This window comes from Aphelocoma coerulescens, chromosome 4 (assembly GCF_041296385.1).
Source record: "Aphelocoma coerulescens isolate FSJ_1873_10779 chromosome 4, UR_Acoe_1.0, whole genome shotgun sequence".
NCBI classification, from domain to species: Eukaryota; Metazoa; Chordata; class Aves; order Passeriformes; family Corvidae; genus Aphelocoma; species Aphelocoma coerulescens.
In genome coordinates, this window is record NC_091017.1 from 23987305 (window position 1) to 24008827 (window position 21523).

Here is a 21523-nt window from a genome sequence, read left to right on the forward strand (position 1 = left end):
ACTAAGCAGTTTCTAGCAGGACCATGGTTCAGCATTGTGTTGGCAGAAATTTAGACATCATCTATCTTTTTCACGTGGTACATGTGGTCTTGATAGAGTTACAGGCAGTTCTGTAAAGTAGGGAAGCATCAGGAACAGACCAAAGAGTATGGAGGAGGAAAAATTTAGCCTTTGCCTCTGCTAGTATCAAATAGATTTTAAAAAGTGTGTGTAAGGCTCCAAAAAAGGAATTAAGTATTAGAAAAGAAAATGCATGCACATTTTTGAAAGAGGAAATTGAAGGTAGCTTTTTTACTTTGTTGTTATGTTGTATAAAGTCTTGTTTCTTGCTTTTTACTCAGTGATATAATCAAATATCTAGATATCCTTGTTTCACTCAGCATCCTGAAGAGTTAGCTCTTCTATAAGAAACCAGTTAAAAGTTCCTATAGTTCCAGATTAGTTATGAGCATTTTCTCATAGGAATAAAGCTCCTATTTCTTTGGAAATAATCCCATTGGTAAACAGCAGCTGCAGTAAACCTTCCACCAAGAAATTCAATATGTAATTCTGAATGTGCAGATATCTCTTTTTTTCATTACCAGTTTCCAAATGTGGAATTAGATTAGGGAATGATGGAGCAGAAACTGAAGTATCATTTTGTAGAGAAGAGCAATTCAGTACAAATGCCATTGAGCACGTTGTGACTGCAGTGTCTGATGTTTACAGCTTAATATCAGAAAGAAACATTAGTAACAGCATCTATTGGTCGTCTCTGACAGTTCCATGCTACCATGGAAATGATAGATGTTATGGGAAGGAGGTGTGGTGTATTATGACAATGTTATCTGGAATAAATCCCAATTACTGGATTACTTTTCCTTGCATTAAAGTTAAAAATTAACTAAATTATTTCAAGTATTTGAAATAATAATCTGTGTGGTTTTGTTTTTAAATAATACTGGTTTATTTTATTTAAATATATGCAGGTCATAATTACAGAGAATTTTTAACAGTGGTTAGTCAACTTGTACCAGGATCATAAATTACTCTCAGTTGTTACGTACTCTACCTTGGAATGAAATTCTTGCTATTGTTCCATGATGGGACCAAATTTTGATGCTGTTTGATGCTGTTTTATCAAGTTTCCTATCCTTTTTTTGCTTTGTTTGCGTTTGTTTTTTCCTGTTTGTTTATTTTTGTTTGTTTCTTGTTTTTGTTTTTTGTTTGTTTTAGTTTTGTGGGGGTGTTTTGTGTTTTCTTTGTGATGTGCTATGATAAAGCTAATTTATCCTGGTAGCAATGTCGCGACCTCTTTCCTGTCTTTTTCTCTAAAAAAAATCCCAAATTGCTGGTTGCATGCCATTTCTTTTCATAGTCTGTTCTCAATTGGCATTTTTTGTACCAGGGGAAGCCTAAAACCCATTGAAACCTCCTTGTGATTGCTCTTACTGGCAAATACCTATTGAATTGGGTAAATGAGGGCCAGGCCACTGTGGTTTATCCTGTATCACAAGTAGTCACACTTTAAAGGGAGGTGAGGAGCAGAAGGCTCCAACTTCAGCGTGCATTTTATATACTGACCTTGGAAGGCACTGCCAACCATCTGGAAAGAGTTAGAAATTCTGTTTTGCTCAGGATCTTTGTTTTGTTTGCAATTCCAGGATTTTCTTTTTCTTTCACCTTTTTACTGTCACATCCTATGTAGCCTGAATACTCCTTTGCGCCTGGCTGAAATAATATTGTTTGCCAGCTTACAATCAAAGCGAGCACGGAGGAAAACAGCTGAGCTGTATTAAGCAGAGGCAGTCTGGACTACATTTCTTTACTGCTGAATAACACGCCACAGGTGCAGGATTAGCCCGGCCTATGGTGCTGTGTTTGCTTAGCAGAGCCACCCTCTGCCTCCTCACATGACTCTCTCATCCTCGGGGAATCTGGCAGCGATGTAGTGAGTGCGCGGAAACTCGGTGTAAGTAGAAGGCTTTAGCTTTTCAGCTCACAAAGCACTTATGCTTTCCCCCCCTCGTCCTTCCCTTTTTCTTCTTTTTACTTTCTTTTTTTAATTTTTTTTTTAAAGCCTGGTTTGAGCAGAGCACTAAAGAGACTGGGGAAAAAAAAGTAAAACAGTGAAGTTCAGTGGGTTCTTCAGAAAGGTCAGAGAGGGACTGAAGGAAAAGCACTGTTGCTGGTGTGCTGGCAAGATGTGGGGCACCAGGGAGCCAGCTGCCCGTGATGCACAGGGTCTTGTGTTTGCAGCTTTGGTTCCTGCAGGGACACACACACACACACTGGAAATTTCCTATTCATTCACTCAGACTGGGGGTCAGAGTTTGTACAGTGTCAGGAGACTGATGCAAACCTTTAGATGCACTTTGGTTGGTTTAGATTTAAGGAGAAAGGTGGTAGATTATAGAGAAAATACTGCAGATAAAAGATTTCCTGTTTTCCTTTTTGGTGAGAATTGAGGAAAAAAGAGATTTTTGGAGGAGCTAGTATCTGGAAATCAGCCTGATATTAAACTTAGAAAGATGTTTCACTTTTTCTCCTTTATATGAATTTTTGGATTTGAAGTTAATTTAAAAATAAATGTTTTGGCAGTACTAGGCTAATTTTGGTGCCAGGTTTACATTGTGGGCATAAATTTCAGAGCTGGGACTGGTTTTAGCCTTTGTGATAGTCGCCCTTTTGTCTAACTTTAGAGGTACTTTGGTGACATATAGTGCATGTGTATGTCAGTAACGCTTATTAAAATGCCGCATCTGTTCTATACATTTCAAATACTAGTTAATTGGAAAAATAGCCAAATAGTAAAAAAAAATGTACTTTTTCTCCTACTCATTGCTGTTCATATCTGGTTGGGCGCTGAAAAAAAAAAAAAAAAAGCATTTTACATTTGACCAGAACTGTAGAGAAATCTGTAGAGAATGAAAGAAAGGTGGTCATGAATCTCTTGAAAACTTCTGGACAAGGAGAAGAGCACATGGGATACAAGTTTGTGAGGGTGTTTGCAGTTCACATTTCTTAGGCTTTGAGGTTGTGTATGAAGTGTAGGTGTGAGGATATATCTGTATGACATTGGAAAAAAGCAAAGCAAGCAAAGCCAGTGGGGCTGAGGACTGGTTCCTCCTCTTCCAGAGGCCTGAGTGGGCAGGCAGGCATGGAAGCCTGTCAGTGGGCACTGGTTGATGGGTTGGGGGCAGTGTCAGTGGCATGGGCGGCACACAGCTCTTTCCTGCCCAGACGTGAACTCTGGGGCATTCAGACAGGGAAATGCTTTTAGGCTACTCAAATGCTTCTGGAAAACCATAGCACTTATGTCTGTGGTCAAAATTCATTGTTGTTGTTCCATGAGTGCAATTAATTTTGGTTTGCAGTACAGATGCTTTCCTCCCCCTCTAAATGGATTTGTTTGTTTTCTGTCAAAGTGAGTAAGTCAATGACACTTTCTGTTGCACTCGGCCGTGTTTGCAGAAGATAAGATTTGTGCCTCAGCCCTCGTTTATGAACACAAAGATCTTCTTCATTGCTTATGGTTTCCACACATGCATTTCAAATCCCTACAGAGTGTGTGTGGTGAGGCCAACAGTAGCAGCGGTCAGTTCAATGCAGTCCCTGCCTTGGCAGCCTAACAGGGCAGGAATTTATACTGTCACTTGTTCAGTTGCATAAAACTCTGCTGGTGGCATTTGCCTCCAGGCAGAAAAAATTCTTGCAGATCCTTTGAGCACTTCATTCAGCAACAGTTAGTTGCTGAGAGTGTCGTAAACACGTGGGATTTTGGGAAGCAGATGGCATTAATCCATGAACATTATCAAAATATACTAGTTATTTTTTCAGACACCAAGTAATCTGTCCTCTTGGAAGATAGACAGGAACTTGAGGAAAAGTTGGAATGGGAACTGACAGGAAGCATCATCATCGCCGTGATTTGGGAAGCATGATAAGCTAATCAATAAACCGAGTTTAAAGGAAGTTATATATGTATGGCCACAGAATTTTGAAAAAAAAACCCATTAAAAATATAGCAAAAAACATTAAAAATATAGCATGCTTATACCATAACAACTATATGACAGGTCTCTTTTTGTGCATATCTACACTATTTAATTTATTCTTATGAGAAGAGAAAAGGGAATGGCACCAATGTAGCAGAAATTAGAAAGGAGTTAGTAATTTATGAAGTAGATTGCTCTTTAGGCTGAGCTGGGGTTATGCCACATTTACTCCTGAACAGACAATCCCAGTCAGTCCGAAGGACACTAGCACCTCTGAATAGCATTGGCATTGGTTTCTGCAAGCATGGCATGTGTACATGCTAATTATATTTTAAAATCCAGGTGCAGTCTTTGATCTTGGGGTGAGAATGGCTAGCTGATATTTTTATCTTCCAGGCACTATTTTTGTCTCAACTGCATGGTGCTCTTGTGTTTCGTCTCTTTTGGAAAGGGAGCAGGAGTGACAGTGATTTATTAAACATATCTAAGAGAGCCATGAGGTCAAAGCTGTCTCTTGCTCTTTCTTTTAAATTCCATTGTCTGAACGCCTCAATCTCAATATCATCTGAAATGATAATAAGTAAAAATCTGCAGTTTGCCCAGTGCAATCTTTGCTGCCTTCCTAAAGACCAGATAGCAAAGCATGGATTAGTAGCAATGGTATCACCCTGCATTGCTTCCCATCTGTGTGTTCTTTCCCCTGTTTCTGCTGTTCAGGAGAGTTTTCAAGATCACTTGTAGTGAGATTTGCATAATCTCCTGGTGGTCACATTTGGTGTTTGCTGCTTGGAACTGCAAATGTGTGTGGTGATTTGCAGCTTAGAAACAGAAATAACTACCTTATGACCTTAACAGCAATCTTCCTGTATTTTTTAAAAATAAATATTTTTTAAATGTAGAGTGTGGCACAGACTCTACTGTTTGTTAATATCCAAATTGCCTGTTTGACATCTTTGTACCTTAACTTTCATCCTCTGTTTTGAGCATAATTTAACTTTAGTGAGTCTATGTTGATGACTCCTGATGACTTTTTTTTCGTCCGTCCGTGTTGACAGAGATGGCCTCCAGAATGAGGTGCTCCATCATTCTCCTTTCACAAAATAGTCTGACATGGAAGGGATCCTCAAGGATCATCAAGTCCAACTTGTGAGGAATGAGACAACTCTTTGTAGAAATTAAAACAATTTATTAAAACAGAAAAATTGAAAAATTGCAAAAAAAAAAAAAACCTAACAAAATATAAAAATTTGGGATCCAGATGGCTCGAGAGATATGCCCCAGGAGCGCAGGGATTCAGGAACTTTAGGCTTAAGACAGCTCTGAACCTCAGGTAGAGAAAAAATAAACTTGCAGTTTAGGCTGGTCAAAAAGAAATCTATTTCTAAAAGCCCCTAGAAAGGGGTAGGCTTCTCCAGCACTGCCTTAGCAAGCTGGAGAGGAAGGGAGAAGAGAGGGCGTGTCTTCTCTTACACTTTTATAGCTTTTGCTCCGCCCACAGCCTGCCCACAGTCCACCCCCCTGGTTCAAGGCGGTTGGTGTTTTCCCCTTGACAGACCATCTCCGTCCACCAATGGCTCCTCCTGGTCAGAGGGGTGATATTAGTTGAGATAAGGGTCATGTGCTTATGGGGGGCTGGGCTGTTTGTTGCAACTGGGGTTTTTTTAAAATCTGCCTTGAAACCAAGATACAAGTAAAACATAAAAATACATCCAACACATCTTAAAACACTTGTAAAGGTATACAGTAAACACCGGAAGACCATTAAAAACTTGATTAGTGTACCTGGACTGATGGATTGATTTTAACATTCAATTTAAAAATATTAAGCTCAAATTAATTAAAGCACTTAATATGCAAAGACCAAGCACAAATAGGGATTTCATGTATGACAAGTCCCCCCTTTTTCTCTTATGTTCACATCTTTGGTCTTTGCATTTAAGTGGAGGTGGATAACTCTTCAGGGATAGATTCAAGCTCTTTAAAACTGTCCCACACTTGCTGGGCAATTTTTCTCTCCTTTCTAGTTTTCTTATTGTTACTATTATTGACATGCATAATCTTTTGAGCGAATGGTGGACGCTGCTGTTGTCCTTGAAGATCCTGGATCAGTGGCATGCCTTGGACGACAGTGGTGATTAGACGGATGAAGCAAGGGATTAAACAAGGGAGAAAAATAAGTCCTGTAAGGGAAAGTCCAACAATAATTAAAGCTTTCTTCCACCATTGTCCTTGGAAAATATTTTCCCACCATTCAGAAGTGATCAAGGGCTGCCATTTCTGCACTGGAACATGGGCTAGTTTCCTGATGTTTTGGGTAATCTTGGTGATGGCTTCGCCGTGATCATCAATATGGATGCAGCAGTCTGAGGTGTTAAACTTGCCGCATACTCCACCTTCTTCAGCTAGTAAATAGTCCAATGCCAGCCTATTTTGGTACACGGCTGCTCGAGTTTGCCCTTGCTGTGTGTTAAGTAGTTCAAGAGCAAGAGAGGTCTCATTAGTGATTACCTCAATTAGTGCTTGCAGTCTGATGATCCGGTTTAGCATGTAGATGGGAGTTCGGTACCCCCAGCTCCCATCCTGTGCCCATGTTGCAGGTCCATAAGTCTCTAGGATCCTCTCAGGTGGCCACTCTTCTTCTCCCCATCTCTGGGTCCCTCCTATTACATGTCTCTTAGTACGGAAAAGTTCATCATAAAGGGAGATTCCAAGGTGGGCTCCAGCGTTTTCAGCAAGTAGGAAGAAGTTTGGTTGAATGGCTCCAAGAGTGCAGCTCCCTTTCCAGCGAGGTGGTAAGTTGGAATAAGCTCGGTTACCACAGATCCAATAAAGGTCTTGTGGTGCTTCCCAGAAGTGGGGTTGTATACTTGCTGCTGTAATCCAGTACTTGGAAATTTGTGGCAGGATAGAATATGGATTTCCTTGATCCCAGCACTGCCAGAGTTTTTTAACAGGATTCAAAATGCAATTTTTGTTTTTAACCTTTTCTGCAGACCAGAATACATCTGGTTCTTGAGGTATCCACCAATGTTTTTGCCCATCAGTTACCAGGTACCTTTTGCATATTGTCTCACCAACTTCTTTTAAAAATTTTCTTCCTTTCCTCCAGATGCATTCTTCTCCAATAACAGTATTGCTTAGCAGCCAGGTTTCATTGTCATGTCTGGTTGTGGGGGAGAGATTACTCAGTCGGAGTAAATCGGGGGGTCCAAGACTGACTCCCCGCCAAGGCCAACTCTCCGATTCTAAAGTTCCTCCGCACACCCAGCAATTTGTTAAATTTAGCTGTTGTCCAATCCTTTCTGCCAGGTCAATAAACAAGTTTTTCCTTGACATCAAAGGATTGTTTTCTTTTTGTTTTTCCTTTTCTTCTATGACCACCTCTTGGATCAGGTCAGTGTCATAGGTCTTTCTTTTTAACAAATCTTCTGTCTTGGTTATGTATCTAAAATTGAAACAGAGCCAATCGTCTTGGGAGGGGCACTCTCCCTTCTGCTTATGTATTTGGGTGCCAATGTTTTTGCCAATCCAGTACTTGTGACCTTTTTCTGAGCAGATACTCAACCTTGTTATGTTGTAACAAGATGGATTAACATAAGTATGTGCTCGGAAAAAGTGTCGAATTTGAAATGAGCCTCTTTCTGCCTGGTACACAGTCTTGTAACATCTGTTACAGCGGCTGTCAGCTGCTTGTGTAAAGGGAGGCCAGAGGACCCAGAGACAGATGACACTCAGTAGCAGGATGTTGCTCACTTTCCCCTTTAGGCATACCCGAGAGGAGCTGTCAGCATTTGGGTTGCCTCTGCTGGTGGGGGTTGTCATCTTTGCTTCTTCCGTCCTTTCTTTAGGCATCTCACCTTCAGATGGTTCTTCAGTGACCTCAGGCTTCTGGAAACTCATGGTTATTTTAGGGTTGGCCTTGTCAAAGATTAGAGTTATCGTGCCCGTAATTTTGGAGTCTGATTGGACTGTTATTGGAAGAAAATGCTGGCTTCAAATGGAGCCTTACTATACAGTTGATGTGACAATAAGGTTGTGTGAAGGCAGAATCTGTAAAAGGGAATAACAAAGAACAGAATTAACAGCAAAATATTTTCAACTTAGTTTAACAACTTGTAGCTAGCACTTATTACTGAGGTATAACTGGGGAAGAACTGGGAGTACAGGATTTTATTAACTTGGAGTGAGGGATGCTGAGTGGAGCTTTCAAACAGGGTGTTTAGTTTGATGGTTTGTCTGGAGGTTTCTTCTCTTCAATTGGTGGTGCCACCGGACCCTTCACCCTCTTGACATGCGTCCAGCCCTTCTCAAATGTCCGGACAGCTGTTTCAGTGGTTAGCTGGACCTGAAATGGACCTTCCCAGGATGGGGTTAATGACTTTTCTTTCCAGGATTTTATTAACACCCAGTCACCTGGATTGATGTGATGTAAATTAAAATCAAGTGGGGGAGTTTGTGGTAGAAAACCTCTTTCCCTTAGCAACTCTAGATTTTTGGCAATTATCTGTACATATTTTTGTACATTGGTGTTTCCACACTCTTTCACATTCAACTCTTGTGGTGTAGCAAGGTAGGGTAATCCATACAACATCTCATATGGTGAACAACCCAAATCAGATCTTGGCTGTGTCCTGATTCTAAGAAGAGCAAGTGGAAGGCATTTTACCCAGGTCCATTTTGTTTCCAGCATTAATTTTGTGAGGGTGTTCTTGATTGTCTGGTTCATCCGTTCCACTCTCCCAGAGCTCTGTGGATGCCACGGGGTGTGTAATCTCCAATTTGTTCCTAATTGCTGAGCTAATTGTTTTACAATTTGGGAGGTAAAATGAGTACCTCGATCTGAATCTATGCGGTGGACTATCCCATAACGGGGGATAATTTGCTCGAGGATCACCTTACTCACTGTCTGGGCTGTTGCATTGACAGTTGGAATAGCTTCCACCCAGTGGGTAAGGTGATCAACGATTACCAATAGGTATTTCCACCTCTGGACAGGAGGCATTTCTGTAAAGTCAATTTGAATGTTTTGGAAAGGCCTGATTGCTAATTCAATTCCTCCGCCCGTGTTCTTTTTCATTACCTTTTTGTTAACTTTTGGACAGATTACACAGTCCCGGGTTATTTGGTTGGCTATTTCATAAACACCAGTGCATCCAAAGGTTCTGAGATAGTGATCCGCCAGAGCCTTTGAACCCCAATGATTGCTTTGGTGAATATTTTGTAGAATTTCTCGGGTTAAATTTTTGTTTAAAATTTGGCGTTTATCTGGTAAATACCAGCGGCCTTGAGAATCCTCATTGGCACCAATTAAAACTAATTTCTGTTTTTCCTGATCAGTAAAAATGGGCGTGGGTAAAATGTTAGTTTGTGGAATAGTGTCAGATGTGGTGGTGTTAGCTGGAAGTTGGTTTACTTCCATCACTTTTACCTCTTCTTCCACTGCTGCTTCTTTTGCTGCCAAGTCTGCTAGGTTGTTCCCCCGAGCTTCTTTTGTGGTTCCCGATTGATGACCTGGAATATGCACCACTGAGATCACCTGAGGCAGTTGCAGTGCTTTTAGAATTTTTAGGATCAATTCCTTATGTAGGATATCTTTCCCTTTGGTGTTTAGGAACCCCCTTTCGGACCAGATTTTTCCAAAGGTGTGGACTACGCCATAAGCGTATCTGGAGTCAGTGTAAATGGTCCCGATGCTCCCTGCTAGTCGGTGGAGTGCTTTTTCTAGGGCATAGAGCTCACAGACCTGAGCTGACCAGGTTGGTGGCAATCTGCCCTTTTCTAGCACACACATTTGGTGTCCATCGACCACTGAATAGCCAGAGCATCGCTTTCCATCCACCACTCGAGATGACCCGTCAATGAAGAGGATTTCCCCTTCATTGAGGGGACAGTCCACCAGGTCCTCTCTGACTTTTGTTTGGATATCAATTATCTCAATGCAATTGTGTTCAATTTCTTTTTCTGATGGGGTCCCATAAAGAAATTGAGCTGGATTTTGGTGTGTACACACAACTAACCTCAGGTGGTCTGAGTGCATGAGAATGGCTTCATATTTGACTATTCTTGGGTCAGTTAACCACTCTGCAGCCCTGTGAGCTAAAATGGTTTTGATTGAGTGTGGTGTATGCACTGTCAAGTCTCCACCAAAAATGAGTTTTTGACTCTCCGAGACCAGAACAGCTGCTGCGGCGATGGACTGGATGCAGACGGGCCATCCTCTGGACACTGGATCTAGTAATTTGGAAAGAAAAGCAACCGGCTTCCTGACTCCTCCCCACTCCTGGGTCAAGACGCCATAGGCAATTCCCTTCTCCACATTAACAAATAGATCGAAGGGTTTTTCTAGTGAAGGAAGGCTTAAAACAGGTGCTTTTGTTAATTTCTCTTTCAGATTTTGTAATTTTTGTGTGTCTGAATTAGTCCAATTAAAAGGTTCTTCTTCTATTAGTTTTTCATATAAAAATTTGGCAGATTGTGAATACTGATCAATCCACAGTCTGCAGTATCCAAATAGGCCTAATAATTGCCGGATTTCTCGTTTTGAAGTTGGAGGTGGTAGATTTAGGATTCCTTCTACTCTTTCAGCACTGAGTTTTTTTGTGCCATGGCCAATTAGATGTCCCAAATACTTCACCTCCTGTAGCACAAATTGTAATTTAGGTTTTGACACCCTCAGCCCGTTCCTCCCTAGAAAATTCAGTAACTGAATTGTAGCAGTTCTTACCATAGACTCCTGTTCCCCAGAGAGGAGCAGGTCGTCTACGTACTGAGTTACCTGAATCCCTTCGGGTGGAGAAAAGGAACTTAGCAAATCTTCTAGCGCTTGGCCAAAGAGTGTGGGTGACTCGGTGTAACCCTGAGGCAGGCGAGTCCAGCGCAGCTGCTGCTTCCGTCCAGTGTCCGGATCCTCCCAGGTAAATGCAAAGATGTCTCTGCAATGAGAATCTAGAGGACATGACCAGAAAGCATCTTTAAGGTCAATAACAGAGAACCAGGCATGTGCTGGGGGTACCCGACTCAGGAGTGTATAGGGGTCCTGCACCAGTGGGTACCTGGTTTGGACTCTCTTATTGACCTCACGCAGATCTTGTACAAGCCGGAATGACTTATCTGGTTTCTGGACAGCCAAAATTGGAGTGTTGTAACTGGATTTGCAGGTCTCAAGAATTCCATCTTGTAATAAGTCCATGATAACAGGCTTCAGGCCCTTTCTTTTGTCCTTGGAGAGGGGATATTGTGGTACACGTACTGGCTGGCTATTTGGGAGCAACTCAATTGTTAGAGGTGTGATGTCCATTTTTCCCCGGTTGCCAGGTTTGGCCCACACCACCGGGTCAATGTGTTGCTCATCTACTAAAGATAAAACAAACAATTTAGTGGTCATTTTTCCACCCTGCGGTACCACCCCAACCCTCAGAGGTATTTGGAAGTCACGTCCTAAAAGATTGATCCCAGCTTGAGGTAGGTATAACACATCCCCTGTATGGGTACGTCCTTGTATGGAAAGGGTTACATTTTTAATTACAGGCACAGCAAAGCTTTCACCATTAGCACCATATATATCTAATGTATCTTGAGAAATAAAACATCCTGGAGGTGTTTTAGTGACACAGGTTCTTTCAGCACCTGTGTCCACTAAAAACTCCACTTGTTGTCTCTGGGGTCCAGCTTCTAATTTTATCAAGGGCTCTTTAAGATGTTTTTGCCCCAGAGAATAAAGCCCCTGACCCCTTCAGTTGTTCAAAATTTGTCCCTCCATTTGAAGGACTCCTTGATCTCTCTGCTTTTTAAAACAGTACCACTGCCCGTGGCCTGGTTTATTACAGTATGTGCAAATTAACCTCTCAGGTCTTTGAACAATTGGGTTAGGTTGTTTATTGCAAACACAAACCTGTGGCTGTTGCTGAGAGCAGATTTGGGTTTGCTGTTGTGGGATGCCCCTTTGGGAAGTTCTTTGTGTAGGAGGATTGTGGATTGGAGCATTAGTACTGTTATTCATTATTCGGCTTTTAGCCTTCATCCTCTCTTCATCCCTCCTAACAAAGACTTTTTGGGCTTCCTCCAGTAATTCATCTAGTTCCCTCTCTGGCCATTTTTCCAATTTTTCCAATTTTTTCCTGATGTCAGGCCAGGAGTGAAGCACAAAATGTACCTTTAGCATAGTTTTGCCTCCCTCACTGTCTAAGTCAATGACAGAATAAAGTTGAATGTTATTCCTTAACCGAGCCATCCAAGCTGTTGGGGACTCATCCTTTTCCTGTTCCCCACAAAATGCTTTTTTCATATTATTAACTCGAGGAACAGCTTCTCTAATCCCTTTTATAATTAAATTTCTGTAGTCTTTCATGTTCCTCCTGCCCTCTTCTGAATTTGGGTTCCATTCAGGGTCTGTCAGTGGTAATTTTTGTTCTCCAATTGGGCCTTGATTAGAATTATTTTCTCTGTCCCAGACTGTCACTCCTGCAGCTCTAATCAATTTTCTTTCCTCAATGGTGAATAAGGAGTGAAGGATGGATTGTATCTCTCCCCAATTATAAATATTAGGGCCGAGGAATTGATCAAATTGGTCAGCTAGACCAATGGGGTCAGCCATCAGGCTTTTCATTTCCTTTTTAAATTCCCGTACCTCAGATGAAGCTAGAGGTACAACTACGTAACCAATTCCTCCTTGAGCATTTCCCATGGGTACCTCCCTAAGAGGTAAAATTTTAGACTCATGGGGAGTGCTAAGGCAGGTGGGACAGTCAGGTGTTTTAAATGATTTCTTTCTAGTGCAAGATGCTGGGCCATCCTGGCTAGAAGAAATCCTTTGTCCGGTTGTCTTTTTGTGAGAGCAGGAAGGAACAGAATTTTCTTTTTCACTTTCATTCTCATTTTCTGAGTCCCTTTCGATTGGGTGGCTTGATGAAGGAAGGACCCTTTCTTGTTCAATTTGGACCCTCCTTTCTGGAGGAGTTACTGGAGGAAGGTAGTCTAGGGGGTCCCACTTTGGTTTATTTAATTTAGGTTTTTGTTTTTCTTTCTGTTTGTGTTCTTCTGCAATGGAAAAAATTTGGTTTGAATTTTTATTAAGTCCAATTGAATTAGATTTAGTTTCCTCTTCCAATTCTATTTTTTTGCTTTGGTCTTCATTTTGTTTTTGCCAATAATTTAACCAAATTTTAGCATAGTCTAATTCATCAGAATGTTTTGGAGCTTTGTAATGTACATAAGAATGCAAAGCCTCACAAAGCCATTTTTCAGAAGACCCATACTTGGGCCATCTGAGCCCATCTTTGTTAATTCTATGTTTTGGCCACTTAAAAACACAGTACCTAATCATTTGACACTGGTCTTTTTCTTTAGTTAAAAGATTTTCTTCCCACTTTAGGAGCATTTGCCCTAACGGACTGTCTGGGAAGATTTTGTATTTCTTCATTAGGTCTTTCTTTTTGCTATTCGCTTGTCCCATTTTGTTACTGGGAAGCAAACAAGCAGCTAGTGCAGAAGAAAAAAATTTTTTTTTTTTTTTTTTTTTTTTTTTTTTTCTAATTAAATAAACCAAAGTATTGTATTATATAAAACATTTAAAATATTGCATAAGGAAATAATGTTACAAAATAACCTAAATTCAATACACTATCACAATAAAAAAAATGATAATAAAGTTATAAGCATAAAATACAATACAACTAATATAGAGAAAAGCAAGCAGGGTTAGTAGATATATAAGGGAATGAATGATGGCGAATCTGTGGGAAAATTAAATATGGTAGGCTGGTGAGAAACAAATATGTTGCAAGAAAATATTAATTTTAATTATAAAAAGAATAATTAGTGAATATTTAAATTGGTTAAAGTATAACTGAAATTTAGATAGTTTTATACATATATACTTAGAATTTAAGAAACAAGAGTTGTCTTTATTAGCAAAGGAGAGATAAATTTAAAATATTTATAATCGAATTAAAGGAAAAAGATTATAATGACTAACACAAACAGTAATTCAAAATATCAAAGTAGTGTCTTATGATTAAAGCAGATAAAGCAAATTACAACTACAATCCAATAACCCAAACACTCCAAACTAACAGGAAGTATAAAGGTGCTAGATAGCACTGACCAGAAGAGTGCAGCTAAAACAAGTTCACACATGCACTTATAACAGCAAAAGGGGTGCAGTTCAAATTAAAAGGACACAAAATGGCGGCCGACCACGTGGCGGCCCGTAATTTCAAAATGGCGGCCGACCACGTGGAAACCCGAAATTTCAAAATGGCGGCCGACCACGCGGCGGCGTGAAATTTCAAAATGGCGGCCGACCACGCGGCGGCGCGAAATTTCAAAATGGCGGCCGACCACGCGGCAGCCCGAAATTTCAAAATGGCGGCCGACCACGCGGCAGCCCGAAATTTCAAAATGGCGGCCGACCACGCGGCGGCGCGAAATTTCAAAATGGCGGCCGACCACGCGGCAGCCCGAAATTTCAAAATGGCGGCCGACCACGCGGCAGCCCGAAATTTCAAAATGGCGGCCGACCACGCGGCGGCGCGAAATTTCAAAATGGCCGCCGACCACGCGGCAGCCCGAAATTTCAAAATGGCCGCCGACCACGCGGCGAAAAGAAAAAGAGAGGGGTTTAAAATGAGGTTTCTCCTCAGTTCTAGACCCGAGGAGACTGAGACACTAATAAAAATGAATTTGGGGCTGCGCACACCCCTAAAACGTGGAAACCTCCCCCCAGAAAGGCTGATCACCACACTCGATCTTCCCCTCTGTGTCTCTAAAGGGGTGATCCCTCGTGGTGCCCTTAAAAATGAACCCTTTCAAGCACACTCACACACACACTGGGGGCGGCCAACCCCCCCACACACTCTCTCACAAAAGGAATTCCACTCGGAGGTTCCCCAAAAACTAATAGCCCTTAAAAAAAGGGTAAGTCCCTAACTAAGTTCCCTTTAAGAAGGGTTCAAGCCTTACCACAAGTCTTTCTCCACCGGAGGTGTCCTTTCTCTGCTGCAGTAATCCTTGTGGGAGCCCAGAAAATCCAAGGAGAAAAAAACCAAAAAAATCGCAAAAATTCAAAAATAGTAAAATTAACCAAAATACCTGGATTTTAGGGCAAAAATAGGATCCCGGAGAGCCCCCAAAAGAGTTGTGAGGAATGAGACAACTCTTTGTAGAAATTAAAACAATTTATTAAAACAGAAAAATTGAAAAATTGCAAAAAAAAAAAAAAACTAACAAAATATAAAAATTTGGGATCCAGATGGCTCGAGAGATATGCCCCAGGAGCGCAGGGATTCAGGAACTTTAGGCTTAAGACAGCTCTGAACCTCAGGTAGAGAAAAAATAAACTTGCAGTTTAGGCTGGTCAAAAAGAAATCTATTTCTAAAAGCCCCTAGAAAGGGGTAGGCTTCTCCAGCACTGCCTTAGCAAGCTGGAGAGGAAGGGAGAAGAGAGGGCGTGTCTTCTCTTACACTTTTATAGCTTTTGCTCCGCCCACAGCCCGCCCACAGTCCACCCCCCTGGTTCAAGGCGGTTGGTGTTTTCCCCTTGACAGACCATCTCCGTCCACCAATGGCTCCTCCTGGTCAGAGGGGTGATATTAGTTGAGATAAGGGTCATGTGCTTATGGGGGGCTGGGCTGTTTGTTGCAACTGGGGTTTTTTTAAAATCTGCCTTGAAACCAAGATACAAGTAAAACATAAAAATACATCCAACACATCTTAAAACACTTGTAAAGGTATACAGTAAACACCGGAAGACCATTAAAAACTTGATTAGTGTACCTGGACTGATGGATTGATTTTAACATTCAATTTAAAAATATTAAGCTCAAATTAATTAAAGCACTTAATATGCAAAGACCAAGCACAAATAGGGATTTCATGTATGACAAACTCTTGAGTGAATGGCCCATATGGGGACCAAACCCACCACCTTGGTGTTATTACTGTACTCTAACCAAGTGATCTCAGGGATTAAGGTCAGGCTGACTGGCCAGTAGGTCCCTGGGTCCTCCTTCCTGCCCTGTTTAAAAACTTGAGTGAGATTAGCTTTTTTCTGGTTCTCATGCACCTCTCCAGATTGCCACAACCTTTCAAAGATAGTAATGAGTAGACTCATTCTGGTGTGTGCCAGCTCTCTCAGCACTCATGGATGCATCCTGTTAGGGCCCGTGGACTTAGGGGTCTCACGTTTGCCTAGGTGTTTTCTAACCCAATTCCATTTAAGGAACATCTTCCTTAAAGCATTCCTTCTGGGTCAGAGATTCCTGAGGGATAGTCTTGACACTGAAGACAGGTGCGAAGAAGGCATTCAGTATCTCTGCCTTCTCTGTGTCCAGAAGAATCAGTCATTCTCCCACTGGACTTTGGATCTCACCTTAGTATTTATGAAGTATTTGCATTTAATTGTTCCAGTTTGATTACCTGCAATACTCACACATGCACCAAGCAGTAGTGCTTTTACACAAATACTTGCAGAATGCTTGTTCATTTTGAATTGTACAACAACACGCTATTCGGAATAGTGGTAGCTCCAACACATTTACCTTTGCTGTGTAAAATATGGCTCTTGAAAAGGGATTAAAAATAAAGAAAGAAAGTTGATATCTTGATGAGAATTATGTGAACTACCTGCTCATTCATCTTTGTAAATACTAAAAGCTCACATTTTAACAGCTTTTATTTTGTCATGGAACATTTACAGATTGAGCCAAAGGATTGTAGAAGGTAGAATTAAGCAAGATATTTGACATAGCAGGGAAAACTATTTATTAACAGGGAATTACAGGGGATAGGGGTAGACTTTACTGAGTCCAATCTGACAGGATAAAACACTTTGCGTGCACTTTCCTTTGGAAATTTTAAAGTTGCCTTTCTTTTCTGCTTTTTTTACATTGTGCTGGTATGTTGTCTCATGCTATGAAAAATGTGCCAACCAATTCCCATTTTCTTCCAAATGAAAAATATGTCAAAGATGAACTGTGGACATCAGAAATGAGAGGAAAATGGAGACAGCAAATTACATGTGCATTTTCCATGGGCCATGACACCAAAGAAGCCTTTGTGATTTAAAGTTGTGAGTGGTATGGAATGGATGTTAGTTTGGCGGGTCTTTTCTCAGTGGCTTTGTCACAGCTTTACATTACATGTTGAACTTTTTAGCTAACAATTCTGAAAAATAAAGACATAGTTTGAAGTGTTGCTGGGTGCATGTAGCTATATTGGCACTCAGTGGCTATTCTGTGAATATGAAAAGGAATAGTTTTTAAGAAAACTGCCTCAATGGGTTGTTTAAAAGTACATTTTATTTTAAATCTTATTTTCATCATGAATAGAAGCAAAACTACCCCAAATTTTGAAATATACAGATGAGAAGGAGCAACTTGTAGATTCTCTGTATTTTGTTGTACAGGAAATCCAGGGCAGGTGGGAAATGGTGCAAATCATACATAGGCCCCACAATGTTACAGTTGTTTTGGTATTTCAGTTTATTACAGTGGATGTATATCAAGGTACAGCTATTTTCAAACACAGATTGATACCAGTCTCAGTTTGGGCTCAGTAGTGCAATGTAGTCACACACTGAATAGCAAAGCATGTCGTTTTCATTTTTTCTGGTGTATTACTGCCAGATTTTGTTTACTGTGGTTTTGGATCAAAAATATGAAGGTCTCAGCATCTGATATTTCCTTGAGTTTTATGGTAGCCTTGAATATCCAGCAGAGGGAAACTGTCATGGTCCAGTTTTCCTTCTCTGTTACATAATTATCACCAATAAAAAAGTGTTTTACTGTTACCTCTTGACTATTTTACACAGTAGATCAGGCTGAGTTAAGAGGTGTAATTTATTTCAAGTCCTTTAACTGTGCTGTGTTTTCACTGCTGACTATTTGCCAAGAAATATCGCATGGACATTCTTTTATCTGATGACTGTAAAGTACAGTGAGTTAGCAGTTTCTTACTTCCCCTTCTCCTAAAACAATCATGTTGATGGTATAACCCTGGCCTGGTGGGAAGTCATCAGGCTGTAGTTTATGATATGGCATAGGAAACTCCAGCAGGGTGTTGCAAGTTAGTTTTGTATTTTAATAAAAGTCTGTTTTGAGGAAAGGCACACTATGTAGGTCAGTGCAGGGCATAGATGGAGTCACCTTGTGGTTTAAAATTTCCATCTATTTTATCACGTTGACTTATTTTCTTCTCAGGCTTGCGTTGTTTTGGTTTGTTTTCAGTTACTGTTCAGACACTTCTGTATGAATATCCTTAATTTCCCGTCTAAAGGAGCGTTGAAACAGCTATTCCATAATGTGTAAAGCTTCCCAGGTGTGTGCCTTCTGTGAAGCAGTAAGCCTTGCTCCCAGTCAGTGACCACATGTTGTTATTGGACTGGGAAAATGTGAATGGATGGCATTGGACCAATCTGAGGCTTCAAATACCCTGTGTAGAAAGAGGAGTAAGCACAAAACTCCGATACTTTTTTTTTTTATTGGTCCTTAGCATCTGTCTGGGGAAGGAGGAAATCTGACTTTTACTCCTGACAAACCCATGCAAGGTCATGAGAGATCTGCTTTTGTCACTGCATAGGCAGCACATAAATCACACAGCCGTGGCACAAAAATCAATCTGTTAAGATAACTGTTGCTAATTCTCCATCCTCCAGGAACAGAACGGCTTAAAATTCAAACAACGGAATACAGAGAAACAGAATAAAGAGCTTTTCACCTTCTGCATTACCAGACTTGTTGAATCAGAGTGGTGCCCGAAAGTCATTACCATCCGATGGCTGTGGGCCAGTGTGAAATGAGTTACTGGGCTTTATCCAGATTCTAGTGGAGAGATTTCTGTCCAAATCACATAACTATGGCTGCAGTTGGCAGTGGCTGAAGTACTTATTGGCAGCCATGGCAGAGAGCTTGAGGACTGAGTGTAAACTGAGAGACTGGCTCTCTAGATCAGATGTTTTTTCTGCACCTACCTGAGTAACTGTAAAGCTTAAATAGGTGATTTTCCCTTTGTGTGCGAGGTCCCATTGTCTGCAGACCTGTCAAACCATCCAAGCAGCAACATTGTTGGAAACCAAGTTAGAATTTATCTTCATAGTTACTTCTTTGTCATGGCGGAGTGGGGATCTGTGATCGCTTCTCACACATTTTAAAAAATGATAGCAGAACTAGCTGAAATACCATGAAAGGGTTTGCCACGTGGCAAAATATTTACTGCAAGTCTTAGTGCTCACAGATGGAAGAATATATCCAAGAAGGATTATTTATCGACAATGGAGGTTAGTAGGGGTTTAAACTAGACATTGACATTACCCTGGATGACCATGAGAATGGCTTTCATTTTACAGCACTTAATTTTCCTTGTTTTCCTTCTCCTGGATTCAGGATCTTTGTAGATTTACCTTTCCATAAAGGAGCTCAAAGCATAGAGGGAGAGACACACTAACACATACGGAAAACACAGAGAAGTAACATGCTGCACACAGTCCCCATTCTCCGGCAGAGATTCATACAGAGACCATCACATCACAGTTTTCAGTGGTCCCAGTCCTAGAGAGGAAAATATTTCCCAAGAGCAGCACTCCAAAGAGACATCAAAGCCCTGGCGGCTGACTGCCAGTCCTTGTGGATGGTGCTTTGTACATGCTGGTGAATTTTAGTGGAAAAAGAGAGTTAAGCTGGGAAAATCAGCTAAACTTGATGAAGGTGTACCAGTCTGATGGTGAACTTCAGGCTCTCAACTGCTTTGGTGAATTCCCTGATGCAGTCAGTAAGTTTCTCAGCAGACTAAAATAACCTCATTTTTGATACCCGTGTTTTTCTGCAGTTCTCCCACGCTGTGCTCAGTGCATCAGGGATGGGAAGCTGACCATAAGCAGACTGCAGCAGAACAGGCTACAGCAAAGATGCAGCCAAACTTAAATAGCCTGCAATCCCTTGCTTTCAAGGCTCTAGGAGAGCTTTCAAAACCCAAAGGGCTTCTAAACCCTGGACAGTGTCAGGGCTGCATGACCAACATGTGCTTGTTACAGAACAACAGCAAATGCAAGATGAACAAGCTGTTCACCATCCCAAACTGTGCTTTTCACACCTGAAATCAGGAGGAACTTGTTGCCAAGCTGGAAAGGTCTTGTGAGTTCCTTCCTACACGTTTCATTTTGGGGAAGGGACTGCTGGAAAATCTTTGTTAGCTGAAGTCAAGCAGGCACAGAAGTCAAGAGACCTTGTTGAAACTCAGCTCAGAGTGGGAGGAGAAGAGTTCTTACATGCTCCATGGTTATCTGTTAGGTGAGACACCTGAATTTCAGAGGCAAAAGTTCTGCCCATCAATTTAGCTAGCAGCCAGGAAATGAAGGCATGAAAGGAGCAAGAGAATAGAGTGAGGAGAGTTTTACATTTTAGAAGACAGAAAAGAGCTTGATTGAAAGTATCTTATTCCTGCATCTTAGTTTTATCTGATTTAAATTTGACACTGAACTGCAATGATTTTGCACTAATTTTAACCCTGGGCATTAGATGAAAGTACAATCCTAGGCTACATTCCTAATTGCAGCTCTTGGAGAGTGTAAATTTGAATGAGAGCCTATCTGTACTGTATTTTCTAAAAAAGTAAGCTACATCTCTAAATAGCCACCTGTGGTGCTTTGATGGTACTTCAGAGTTTTGATTCTAATTCAGCAACTTCCACCTGTCTTACTCTATCTGGGAGTACAGCTGGGTCTCTGGGTGTAAGCTGTTGTTGTTTAGGGCAGGTTTTGCAGAAGCTGTTCATGATCACATCCCTGATGAGTGATGGGTGCAGACTGAATTGGGATATGACTGACATATGCTTGTTGGAAAAAGGAATGATCTATGATTATATATACTATTAGGATGGTATTTAGCTGTCTAAATTTAGCATATTCAGGCACCATCAAATGTGTAATTAAACCTTTCCCCTTTTTTTTGTGCTAGGTGTAAGATGCTGTTGTCTTTACACTCCTTGTTGGGGAAAGATCGCTGCTGAAACTGCAAATAGCTTGTAAAAAGAGCCATGGACATGATGTAGAGAGCAAATTATTACTCTCATGAGTTAGAAGTTCACTTGGTTGCCTCATGAGCTTGAAGTCTGAAAATTCTAGACAGGAACATTAATAGCTGAACATTCCCCATTCAATGGTAACAAAGTAATACAGACAAAAATTGCAAAAATTGCTGATTGAAAGAGAATTTACGTAATCCCTAATCCTGTGACCCAGGGAGCAAACATCTGTTGATATTACTTTGTTATACACAGGCTGTGTAATCATATTAGGAGAAATAAACAAATTTTTTTTTTTTCCCCTTAATGTAAGCATCTACTGTACTTAAGGTACAGCTGCAAGTACACAGCCACACATTCACGCAGTGCATCTTGAATGAACTCATGCATTTAGTTCTTATTTTGCCAAATGTTAGTAGAAACAGTATGGGACTGACAGCCAGTTGTGTCATGAATCCAGTTTATATCTTAATGCTGGGCACAAGGGTTACAAGCCCATAGTTTGTATATGTTTTGTAACTGGTATTCTGGTT

General features: G+C 40.9%; 1 protein-coding gene across 14 annotated transcripts in view; it reads left to right on the forward strand.

The window, feature by feature from the left end:
- Window positions 1-21523, forward strand: part of BMPR1B (bone morphogenetic protein receptor type 1B) — a 258012-nt gene that overhangs the window by 204356 nt on the left and 32133 nt on the right. The window contains exon 1 of one of the 14 annotated variants that reach the window (XM_069013112.1): window positions 1863-1951. The exons of the other annotated variants lie outside the window; for them this stretch is intronic. The gene's annotated coding sequence lies outside the window, so the exon portion shown is untranslated. Of the gene's footprint in view, window positions 1-1862; window positions 1952-21523 lie in introns of those variants that run through there. 14 annotated transcript variants of the gene reach the window in all.